Here is a 12,364-nt window from a genome sequence, read left to right as displayed (position 1 = left end):
ACCACATCAGTTGAAATGGCACTGGCAGCAGCAGAGCAGTAAAAACATCTGACATGTTTCACCACCTATTTCTATTACTGCCTCACAGTTATCCTCAGGCTTTCCAGTGTGTCCCAACATACACTTTAATGGAACAAGTCCCTGTAGGAACACTCCTCAGAAAGGAGCCACCACAGGGCTTTGTCCATAAGGGATTTAGCTGCATTTTAGTGTATATTGTGCTGCAGCTATAGATACAACAGAAAACATGAGTGAACTTGCTTTGCTCCAACCATTCAAAACTTGGACTCCTAGTGCAATCATGGATAGTTACAGACACAGCTGTCTACAAAAGGCTGCAAACAACCACTCTGGAGGAAACCAGCCACACGTTCAGCTGCCTTGGTCATCAACTCCAGCAAGAGGGGACAGCTGAGGGTGACAACTTCTTCAACCGAAGTGGCAAAGCCCACAGGTTAGAGCCTGTCCATGAAAGGACAAGCCTGACAGAGTTCCTCACCTTGTTAGTATAGAAGACTGTTTGGGAATGAGCAATCTGCGCTCAGATAGGTGCAGGGTAAAGCCAGCTCAGCAAGAAACCACAGTTCTTCAGTTTGTGTGTCTCACACCATCACATTCCCTTTTCCTGTCAGGGGAAGCGATCTTAGGCCAGCAGAACTATGAAACACCTCTTGTACAAGGTAAAGTACGCCTTCAAGCAACTCCTACGTCAGTTCTGGCCCACACCACCCAGCCTGCGACCCAAGCTTTCTGCTGGCTCGGGCAAAGTAAAGTAACACAACCATCACAAAACTGAAGTGGCTAGATGAAGAAAACCAAAATCCTATTGATTGACATTCTTGAGGCAGCAAAATGTTTGTGAACAGAAGCAAGTTATGAGGCTATGTTTTCCTGGATTCTTACTGCACATACAGGCATATATGAGGATGAAGATTTTAAATATTAATAAATAGTTTAACAGGTTCAGATGGAAAACTTCTATTTTACTTACAGTCTTGACTTGCTTCTCCAGTTTGAAATGTTTGTTATCTACCTTAACTGCAACAGAAGTAATGAATTCAAACTAACATATAGATAGTTATTAAAAGTCCTGTTACAGCAACAGGTCAGTTCTGTTTAGCAATGGGAAATCCCAGGTCAGCACATGTTTTACGGGTTAGATATATTATACAAATCTACATAGACAAAATCTTAAATAAATTCTGAGAAAAGTGCAACCTTCACTTGAACAACCCGAAAAGGAAACTGAAAGAAACTTGTTTGGTTAAAGTTTCATGTAGCAATTAAAAACCACCAGGTTTCACATAAAGGGCCATTAGGTTAACAAAAAGTCATTTTCTGTTTGCCCTGATTCTAGTGCTGTAGAGCCAGTGCTTTTAAGTTTGTCCAGATCAATGGAAGTGTATAGCAGTGACATGCATATTGCTCTAAACTACAAAAATTATTGGAAAAATTACTACCCCAAGCTTTAATTAAACCTATTTAAAAAAAAACCCCTATCTTTACAACTTGGTTCTCAGGTGTATTCCCCCTCAAAGAGCAGTCATTATGTCCTGGCCTCAGGAAGGTATTAAAAGACCATGGCATTATGCAAGGGGGGGGAAGTGAAACTTGATAGTTGTGTCCACATTTTTTTCCAGAGAGAAAAAAAATATTCTGCCTTTTTTCTTTTTTAATTCTTTTTCTTTCTCTTAACATGTCCTGTCAGGAATTTTGATTCTCTTTTATTTGTATCAACGGCTGCCAGATACCAAACCCTCTGAACTCAATGAAAACTTTTCCACTGGCTCTAGTGGGAATTGGCTCAAGCTCCTCTGTGAGCTAGACAGTTTGTTCGTGAACTAGACAGTTTGTTTTGATGGGTAAATTGCTGACTTAAAGTCCAAGTAATAACAGGAAAATAAAACAACTGAGAAACTACAGAACTCTAAACTGGAGGCTGTTAAATAGATGTAATCTTTGATTTGCAACTTTCAGTTTGGGTATATTTCTGATCTTCTAAATGCTTACTGCTCACTGTCTCAGTCTTCTCTCTCAAGTGATGGAAGTTTGTTTCAGAAAACCCTTAAAAAGAACTCAAATCAGTCATATACGGTGACTGGGGAAAACGCATGTAAAGAACATAAGGCAAATGGGCTACCAGTCAACAGTCCTTTTAAACAGCACTATTACCTTTACATATAGCTATGTGTTAAGTTTCTGAAAGCATTCTGCCCATGGCTTGAAAGTAGAAAACTTAACAGTAATGTCACCTCAAGTTATTGTGATTGAAATCCTATTTTGACAGGAACAGCTCCATTGGGCAGAGGAGGAACAACATTTTTTTTTTCAATTATGGGGTCTGGGTTTGGTTTAAGCCTCCTTCTGGTCCTATCAGACTTTGGGACTCTTCCTTGAGACCTATCTAAACAAGAGAAACTGGCAGCCTCCTACTTCAGCTAAACACTAGAGCTCTCCTCCCCTTCCTGGTGTATCATTTAGCTACTATGAGGTGTTGATACATGTTTTATTCCTAATCATAGTTTGTAAAAAGCTAAAATTCAGTTTCTTGACTGTTCTCTTTCTGTAGTGCTACTTGTGACTTAGATCGCAATGGTATGCATTAACACCATAGTGTCTCATAAAATGATGCAATATAATGAATGTTTTGCCCTAAATAGGCCATTATGTTGGTGATCTTCAAGGTAGGAAACCATCTTACTCATAGGATGTTCTACACTGAAATCAGGATTACGGAAAAGTGATCCATAATCAAGTTATGAGAATACTGCATGAACCATGTGACTCCATGGTAACACTGCATGGCTTCTTCCTCCTTGCAGATGGACTGGAACATGGCACTGTTTGTTACAACTTCTTTTAAAGAAGAAAACTAAACTTTTGACTCACTGTAAAACTAGAAAGATCTGTTCCACACTTGCCCAGTGTTTTCAGTTTTTCCCTATTGTTTAAAGAACAAAAACAACAAAACCACTACTATCTTCCATACAACCAACAGTGGGTCTCCAATATCTATGTGTAATGCTGCCACAGAACTACAGGATCTCTCTTTGCTTCCATCTCAAATGGCTCAGATGGAGCGATGCAGGCAACCACTTAACTGTAAACCTGGCACTAAAGTTGTGTGTCTGATTCTTCAGTCAAAATAACTCACATTTTGTATGCACTACTAATTTCTACGATTTTGAGTCCAAGCAATTCCATTGCATCAGAGAATGATGGTTTTTTGAATTATCTCAGGCTTTGGCTCATGTAATAGCAACTTTTTTTAAAGAGGCAGATGTAGAAGAATGTATTTTTTAAACTCTCAGAATGACACTCTAATTCTACTTCAGTTAAGGAACTAGCAAAGAGCTTCCAGAAGCCTTGCTACAATCTCTAAAAGACTTCTACCTCACGTAAGAAGATAACCTTGAAGTTGGACTTTGGTGTCACAAACACTCAGCAATCGTGTTCCCGACGCCACTAATGCCTGCTTTGTCAGATGCATACAGCAACGCTACAGCATACGTCAGTGCTGCGTGGCTAAAAGCCAACCTAATAACTTTACAGCACCTGAACATCAGAAGGTCCTGAAGGGCAGCTTTTGCATACTCAGCCTGAGACACCTGAAAGAGTTGAACTTTTTAAAACCATGTCTCTTTCTACTTTCTAGAAGCAAACACATACACATACGAGAAAAACACTATGCGCCCTTACAGCCAACTTCCCTTTCATGTTTCTCAGGATGGGCACCAGCATAAAAAGAAACCCAAAAGCTGAATCAAAACACAGACTCAGGAGATCCTGAACTGCAGGAAACATGCCACTGCCAGCACGTCAGCTGTTTTCAAATGAGTATTTGGCTTCAGTGTTACTGAGCTGGGAGCTGACAGTGGTTCAATAGCTGGTGCCAATACCGCACCAGTCCCTACCACCACAGCCACAGGTGATACTCAACAAACAAGCCTGCACAAAACTCCTGCACCAGAAAGGAACTCCTGATCTAAGGATCACAGGGTGAATTCCCACTCCTGCAAGATTTCCCCCTCGTCCCCCCACCATCTGTGACAGCTGCAGCATTCCCTCACCAGCCTCAGAAAGACAGAAATAAAAGCTGTTCTGGGCAGATGCTTGTAACCTATGCTACTAGTGACTGAGTGACAAACAAGGAGAGCCAATCCCTCCTCAAGTTGCTACTCATCAGTAGCAAGTAACCTGAAGTGTCTATGGAGCACAAGGGAAATAAGATTTTTAAGTGAAAGTGAGAAACAGCTATACCTCTTCTGAATTTAGCAAGCAAGCCAATAAATTCCAGAGATCGACAACTGTGTAATAAAGTGTAAAGGGGAGAGGGGGGGGGAATGTAGCTGAGGTTACAATAAGCCTATGTCTTGCCTGCCACTGTGCAGACCACACAAGAGTGAGATTACAAATGCTTGTGATTTAAAAGAGCTCTGTTAACAAGGGCTCCTGTTCTTAACTGAGGGGAATGAGGGTGTCTTGGCTTTTCAGATGACTCAAGCAAGTGTCATCATCTCATAAGCACGTAATTTTCTCACATTGATTGAGGGGGGTTGAAGAACACAGATTTTCCCCCACTCTCCCAAGCACATTCCACTTTAGTGCAAGAGAGGAGAGCAGTGAGGAAGTCAGTCAAATAGAAACACATAGATTTTTAATACTTTTTTAAGTCTCTTATGTACCATGTTCATAAAATAGAAGCAGTTTTAAGAATTTCATGCTGCTTTCCTTAGCTTATCCCTATGATCAGAATGGCTGCTCCCTCCTCTCCTACTTTCAGTGCATCTGTACTTTAGATCTATGTAAGCAGTCAAAATGGATAGTACTACTTTTCTCTTCCTTCCCCAATCTAAAAACTGATACATGGAGAGACAGAGTCAGAAAAGAAATCAACTTCCCATGTATAAGCTGCATAAAAGACCCCAGTCTAGATTTTTAAGCTTGCTCAGTTTCTACACCTACTACACTTATCTCTAATATAGTTGGGCTAAGCAAGATAAATGGACTTAGTAAGATACTGCTTTTCATACAAATAGTGGTATTTGAAATAATATAATGTGTTCTACTACCAAAAACAAAACCAAAAAACACACCACCAAAACACATTTTGCTGACCTACTCAACATAGCCCCCAAATACGTGCAACATTCTTGCAAGAATCATCCATGTACCATCACCAATTGTAAGCAATAAACCAGATTATCATCACTTGCATTTACCAAGAAGCCAACCTCTCTGCCATTCACTGTGGAACAACAGACATTTATTAAGTATTATAGCAGGGAAACCTGATAGAATGTGAGCTCATGGGAAGAGTTAGAACATGCTGTTGATCTGTTACATCACTCTATTCAACAGCTCAGAGACTTTATCTGGGGACTCCCTTCTCCACCCATACAAGCAAGAAGCTCTTTTCATTTCAAAATACTTTTTCCTTGCAGGTTTACAGCATATAGCTCTGTGACACCAAGAATGAAAGCTTACCTAATCCACTCCAAACAAATACTATAATACATAACATTTTTAGTTTCCTATTGCCTGGGACACTAGGCATCCAGGAAAAGTGTCAATGAATTTTTAAAAGGTGATTCTTCCTGTATGACTTCCAAGTCAAAGCAAATGAAAATTCTGGACTACTTTTACATGAATTCATTATCATTTCATGTCAAAAGCAATTACTCACCTACATTTAAGTCAAAATCTAAATGGGCTGAACAGGACAGAGGGCGGTCCACATACAGAGGCCAGCAGAAGGAAACACCTAAACATAGTTGGAGGAAAAAACCCCACAGTTATTACAAGACAAAAAACACCCCAGAAAAGAGATTTCACACTTTCAGTGCAGTCATTTGCTGTAAAATTCCCCCAAACACATGAAAACCTAAGTGAGAAGAGATTTATAAATGCTAGCGTTAGGTTACACAGAAAGGGTCTGAAACAGAAAGCGATGTTATAGTGATTTTCTAAAAGAAAAGAAAAAAAACTCACAGCAAATCTCTCAACTATCTTTAAAAACGTTGGAGATACCTGAAAAAAAAAAAAAACCAAGAAGCAAAAAAACCCCCAACCAATAGCAGCCTTCCAAACAACTTGATACATTTTCCTGCTAGAAAACTAATCTGTAACTAGGATTGATGGGTGAAGCATTCGTATGATTTCAAGCAAGTTCACACACTCACATTCAGTATCTGTTAATATAGGAGATTGCCATAAGTAAGTCTCACTACAACTATATTTTTCACGGACAAAGACTAACGAAAACAGAACATCTCAGGTAATTAACCCCACCTCCCCATACACTAGAAAAGTCAACACTGGAAACTGGTAACACTGGCGTCAGCAATCATTACATATAGTCATACCCGTACAACCTCTATACAAAGCACCTGCTGTTCCTAGGTGAACAAATTAAATTACAACCTTTACATGAGGAAGTAAAAATAAACACATTAGGGTCAATTCCAAACCGTTTCCTGGGCAGCTAAAAACAAGATTCAAATCATCACAATCAAGAGATGACAGCTCCGCTTAATCACTGTAATATAAACCAGGGTAATAAATTATTGCCAAGCACTGCCTTATTACGAAATCCAGGAGTGGCTCCCAACCACGTAGTAAACTATAGGACAACCACAAAGAGCCACTGTAGCAGAGGGCTGAGCACATTATGACAGTCATATCGCACATCATCTTGTAATCAAAGGAGCTACAAGAATCACCTCTCTGTCTTTGGGCAACTGCTCTAAAAACCTTGCCAACACCAACAGTGGAACATGGGGCTAGAGCCCTTCACACAGGTAATAAAAGACTTTGCTATCCAGAACATGCTCTGCTCACTGGGATGGAGACGTTGGCTGAGACCTGTGTGTTTGTCCTTGGGGGGTCCCAGGCTGGAGATCCTCTCACTTGCCCATCATTAGCACACAGGGTATGTACATGAGAACAGCACGGCAGAGAGGTGGATGAGAAGATCTGGTGGACTGTTGAAGACTGTGCCATGTCTTTCTCCCTCTGCCTGCTCTGGCTGGCAGACGCCCTTTCAAGCCCAGGAAGAGGCTCTGCAGATCTCCCTTGCTCCTTCCCCTAGTCCAGCAGCAGAAGCCTGGCAGAAGGCAAAGGAGAATGAAGAGAAAACTCATCCTGCTCACTGTATTTGTTACTATCCCCCTTTCTAATCTCATCCATGGAAATTAAAACTAACCTAGTGCTCAACATTGATTAGGCTAGAGACAAGGTCCTATGATCAGAGACCACCTTGTGACAGCCCAAGGAAACAAAATACTGGGACAAAAAGCATCTCCCTCTGCTCCTTACTGCTTCGCATGCAGTTTCTAACGTCTCTGAAAACTGCCAGGTAGTCTTCACATTCACTGGTAACAGCCACCCATGCCTCTCCAAAGTCCTTACAAATAAACTATCTACCACTTCAGGAAACTATAGACTATTTTTCCCACTTCAATAAACAGAAGCAAAACAGGTTTTTAAAGCAGCCCCCAGGAGCCCTCATTTCACCACTGAGTGCAATTAACTCTGCTGAAGAGCAGATGAAAACCAAAGCATATACTTCATTTCAACACAGTTTACTGGAAGCAGGTATCACATTTTTAGAACAGGATCCACTCACGACTGAAGACCGAGCTGCTGCAAGTTCAGCCATAAGCATTAAGTGCATTTGGAAATTCCCTGGCAATGCTGTTTAAGGAACAGACATTTCCTGTAATTTTCAGAAACATTTTATATCTCCCCTCCTCCTTTTTAGCCTTGGTGGTAAGAAGGGGGAGGGAGAAAGAGAACACCATATTACCATCAAGTGAAATATGAATGAGCCACCCAAGTTTCAAGTGGAAACTTCAGCTATTTGTGCTTAGGAGAAAGTTTTTTAAAAAGCCTTTTTTCATTATGAGGCCAGGATTTTTCTGCTGACCTTAGGAAAAGAAATATACATCCTTTCAATTAGAGTGAATTACAAAGGATATAAACTTGCCTTTTTATGTACTTCTGGCAAATAAGAAGTCCTCCAGGCCTTATTTAAATACCTTCTTCTATTTTCCAGAATTAGAAATGGAAGACTTTTTTTCTCCTCTCTTGCTCAGGGCCTTCCCTAAACTGCAGCTAAACAAACCCAACCAGTTGGGTCACATGGAGCTACGGAGTTGTGGTGCATCAAGCAAGCTAGAAGCCTTGTGAGAAACTGAATGGCAAGCGTGACAGCATCCTTGTAAGGACGTCAGTACCTACCTTTCCTTTCCTAAAAGTTTAATTCTGTCCTTTCCATAAAATCTAATCTTGTATGGATTATCTGGTACAAAAATTACAAGGTTTACAGTAAGTAATAAAATTATTTTATTTATCTATGTAATCTGCGTCTGCAGAGAACCAACCCACAGCCACAGCATGTAGCCTAAGAATAATCAAGCCAAATTATAACTGGAGGACAGCTACCTATCCTTACAAAACACATCATGAGGGCTATTTGGGTCCTATATACTGAATAGTGAAGACTCATCATTTAATTCTGACAACTGGCAAAGTCCATGCCTGCCATCTCTACCAGCAACTGCATTTTAGCTTTCAACTCAAAGACTCAAAGTACAAAGAAAATCTTAAACAGTTGAACTACTTCATAAACAGCTGAACTTCATGAACAGTTGAACTACTTCATAAATCCTCAAGCTGCTGAAATTCCAGCATATCTTTACACTTTGTGGAACAAGACTGCTTCACAGCAGCCCCTTTCATGACACCAAGGTTTGCAACTACTCCACAATCAGCATATCCCAAATTGACGGTGTTCTGCAGCTCTGCAGACCAATATGAAAAGTGACTTTTGTATTTCACATGGTCATCTTTTTGCTGACAAACATTAAAAGGAGGAGTACTCTAAAGAGTAGCACTAATAAACATCAAGCACAGCTGTTCTAACAGTCAGTGCTACTTCTTTAAAAGACTTCAGATAATGGCTAGCCTTTAAGTTTAAGGCTTTGTGCCTACTTAGAGACTTTCAGAGGAAGACATTCAAATAATACGGGCCTGCAAATAAGGAGCTAAAATTAAAAAAAAAGGAAAAAAAAAACCCAACCAACTCTGATCTGCTTTGTGGTCACTGTATGATGAAAACAGAAGGTGGATCTGAAGCCTTCGTACAAGAACCAGGACGGATTAAAGGCAGAGGATAATGACGGTAATTTTATTAGGGAAATAAATCAGAATAGCTTCTGGGCAAGGCAGGGGTGAATTTCTTGCAACAGCCTTTTTAATGACTTTTCTCTTAAATTAAATTGAATGACTAAAGATCACAGTGACTCAATCTCCTTTAAGAACAGAGACTTGTAAACTTGCTTCCACAGTATGGTACGCTGTGAGTTAAAATGTTCTGGTCTTTCACCCATTTGAGGAAATGACACCAGTTCTCCCGGAAGGCAACATGCACATTCAACCCCTTCACATCAGGGCATGAGAAAGTTTGGAAGGAATTTCTTTTTTTTTTACTTTTTTTTTTTAAACTGTCAACATTAATACTTTGTTTCTTCCTGCTTGTGCCTGAAAATACAGTGCTGCACTGCGCTGCATGCATGTCCTGTCAGCTGTACAGAGAAACATCTAGAAGTTTACAGAGAAAATACTTAATAAGTGATAATTAAATCTGTTGTCGAACTCATTTAAAAAACCCTCTGCATGCTCAAAACAAGATTAATATTGTGAGCAGTGTACACTACATCGTGATAAAAGCACATACAAGCATCTTCAGAAGGGATGCTGGGCCCAACAGAACATCAACATTACACATATGTAAGCCCAATCCTACTCAGTAGAGCGGTTAAGTTTAATTGAGTTTCTCCTTAAAAGACACCTATACGGTAAGGAAACAGAATAAATGATGGAAAACAGCAAGTCCACAAAAATGGTACAGCTCAGCTGTCTTGAGGTGTGAGTAGAGAAGGAAACATAGAGGTATATGGTGTACAGCAATAGCTCCCAATTAACGTGGTGGAATAATTGAAGTTGTTAGGAGTCCTCAGAAATTCAACAGTTGCAGTAATCCTGTTAAGAGTTCTCACGTTCTGGGCTGTGCGGAGTAGGAAGGGGTTTGGTTTATGACATGGAGTGACTGCTGAATTGCAAGTGAGGCCCAAGAAATGAACTCCTAGATCCAAACATTTGGGACTCAAATCTCTCACCATGATGAGAGATCTGATCCAGATCTCACCACGATCAAGACTCCTGATAGCTGACACACTGGGAACAGAACATAATTTCATACCTAATCTGTACCCGCAAAGGTAATTCTGATGGCCTGCTTATTACAATTGCTTTCAAACTTTAGTTTAATTGACAAGAATACCAACAGTGCCTCAGTTCAGGAACAAAAGCAGAAGTCATGGTATCTCACTGAACTACGCTCCAGGTAACCTGCCCTGTTACGTTTTTCCCAAAGGATCCCAAGTGTTTCTTTGAACTTGAATCATGTTATACAAGACCTGCAGTGGTGCTAAAGCCAAATTTCTAGCATGGTAACTATACAGCTGAAAAGAGAAGCCATATATATCTTTATAACGGAAGGAGAAAGCAGAGGGTGACTTACGTTCCCCAGCTGTGCCTCTTACATCACTATAAACATTACCATTTAAGTAGAGGAAGAAGAGTGACATAAATGCAAAAGACACTAATCCCACTTAAGAACAATCGACAAAATGTGACCACCATTACATCTAGTTTGCAAGAATTAAAAGGGAATGTTTTTTTTTTTTTAATTCTGAAGAGCAAAAGCATGCAATACCAAACCAAAGGAGTAAATTCTGCTGTGATTATCTGATACACACCTTAGTCAAAGACGAGGCCCAGCAAGAAATGTTTTGTAGCAATCTCACTGGGCTTCTAACAGGATTTTGAGTAGCAAAAAGAAACAAAATGTAATCCCTTAAATTACATTTGTATTATCCTGTTTGAAGTCTGCTTACATGTATGCACAGTTCTGCACTAATCGATAAACAAGATTTTATATTTCTCCAAAATTTGTAGAGGTGCTCTGTTTTACATAGTCCTTCAAAAAGCAACCAGGAAGGCACTGATGGTTGTCAAAATCAGCCCAAATTAGGAGAGTTCAATATACTTCTGCAATAATTTAAGTACTGTATCAACAGAATGGATCAACTTCATGGCATACGGAGCGAACTAAAATACTTGGAAAGAAGTATATCATCAGCGAACTGAGAGATCCTTGTGTTTCTTAAGTGTTCAGCAATGGAAGAAACACCAGTTATTTGTCGAAGATCATGGATACATCAATAAATAATAATTCTTAGTTTTATACTAATTTACTGATCATACATAAATTCCTGTTCATACCACTGCCAAGCATTCTGATCATTTTCAGTCAGACTTCCAGTCTGCATGTGAGCAGCCCATAGGAACAAGTTAGGTTTTGGTATACAATCCTGAGGTTTTTACCTCCAGGAAGCTGATCTTGAAGGATAAAGGTATATGATGGGTGGTCCTTAATCACTTCCTTTATGTGAAAATTGAGGTCAGAGTGGAAAAAGAGCCAAGGAAGGAAGTCTGCAGCACCCCTCACACACACACCCCCCTTCCTGAACAACTCCTTTAACAGTTTAGAGGGTTAACTTGTAGTTTAAATGAAGTAGTCAGAGGTTGGGATAGAAATAAACAGCTTGCACAAGCAACACACTGTGCTATTAAGTTTTTAGAAGTGACTTAAAAATTAGGTCAGTCTAATTTGTGGCTGATACTTTGTTCTTTCACTACTATGAACTCACAATGATGTCAGTCTCATGTTCAAACATGCCACATTTAGCAGCATACAGGCTTCCTGAGAGACTCTCTCAGCCTTCCTTTGTGCAAAAGGCTTCTGCCAGATTCTTAGCTCATACTTCACTGACTCAGGCATGCCACTCCAGTTTCAAGGGAGTTACACTGGCTTCCCGTCAAATACTGCACAGTTTGGGTTTTTTTTACTTTTTTTTAACTAACTTTACTGACTATAAGTTTAAAAACATATGCCATATTCAGCTTACCATTTTGGGCCTCACCTTCATTAGACAATATCCAGAAGAGAACTGTCCATTAAAAGATGTAGGAAACAGGTGTTTTTAACAAATTCAACCCACCTTTCAATACTTAAAGGGGACTTATAAGAAAGATGGAGAAGGACTTTTTACAAGGGCAAGGGAGGATGGTTTTAAACTGAAAGAGGGTAGATTTAGATTAGACATTAGGAAGAAATTCTTTACCATGAGGGTGGTGAGGCCCTGGCACAGGTTGCCCAGAGAAGCTGTGGCTGCCCCATCCCTGGCAGTGTTCAAGGCCAGGCTGGACAGGGCTTGGAGCAACCTGCTCTAGCGGA

The 12,364-nt window shown here is 40.1% G+C and overlaps 1 protein-coding gene across 8 annotated transcripts in view; it reads right to left on the bottom strand.

Annotated features, from left to right (window-relative positions):
- DUSP16 (dual specificity phosphatase 16) overlaps positions 1–12,364 on the bottom strand; it is a 67,873-nt gene that overhangs the window by 32,276 nt on the left and 23,233 nt on the right. For 4 of the 8 annotated variants that reach the window (XM_030480915.1, XM_030480919.1, XM_030480920.1 and 1 more), the window contains one exon: positions 5,687–5,764. The exons of 1 other annotated variant lie outside the window; for it this stretch is intronic. The gene's annotated coding sequence lies outside the window, so the exon portion shown is untranslated. Of the gene's footprint in view, positions 1–5,686; positions 5,765–6,840; positions 7,106–12,364 lie in introns of all 8 variants that reach the window. 3 more of the 8 variants (XM_030480916.1, XM_030480917.1, XM_030480922.1) reach the window with 2 other exon arrangements.

Source organism: Strigops habroptila, chromosome 3 (genome assembly GCF_004027225.2).
Source record: "Strigops habroptila isolate Jane chromosome 3, bStrHab1.2.pri, whole genome shotgun sequence".
In the NCBI taxonomy this organism is placed as follows: domain Eukaryota; kingdom Metazoa; phylum Chordata; class Aves; order Psittaciformes; family Psittacidae; genus Strigops; species Strigops habroptila.
The sequence above is the reverse complement of the archived record's forward strand: the minus strand, read 5'-3'. Positions and strand labels throughout refer to the sequence as shown.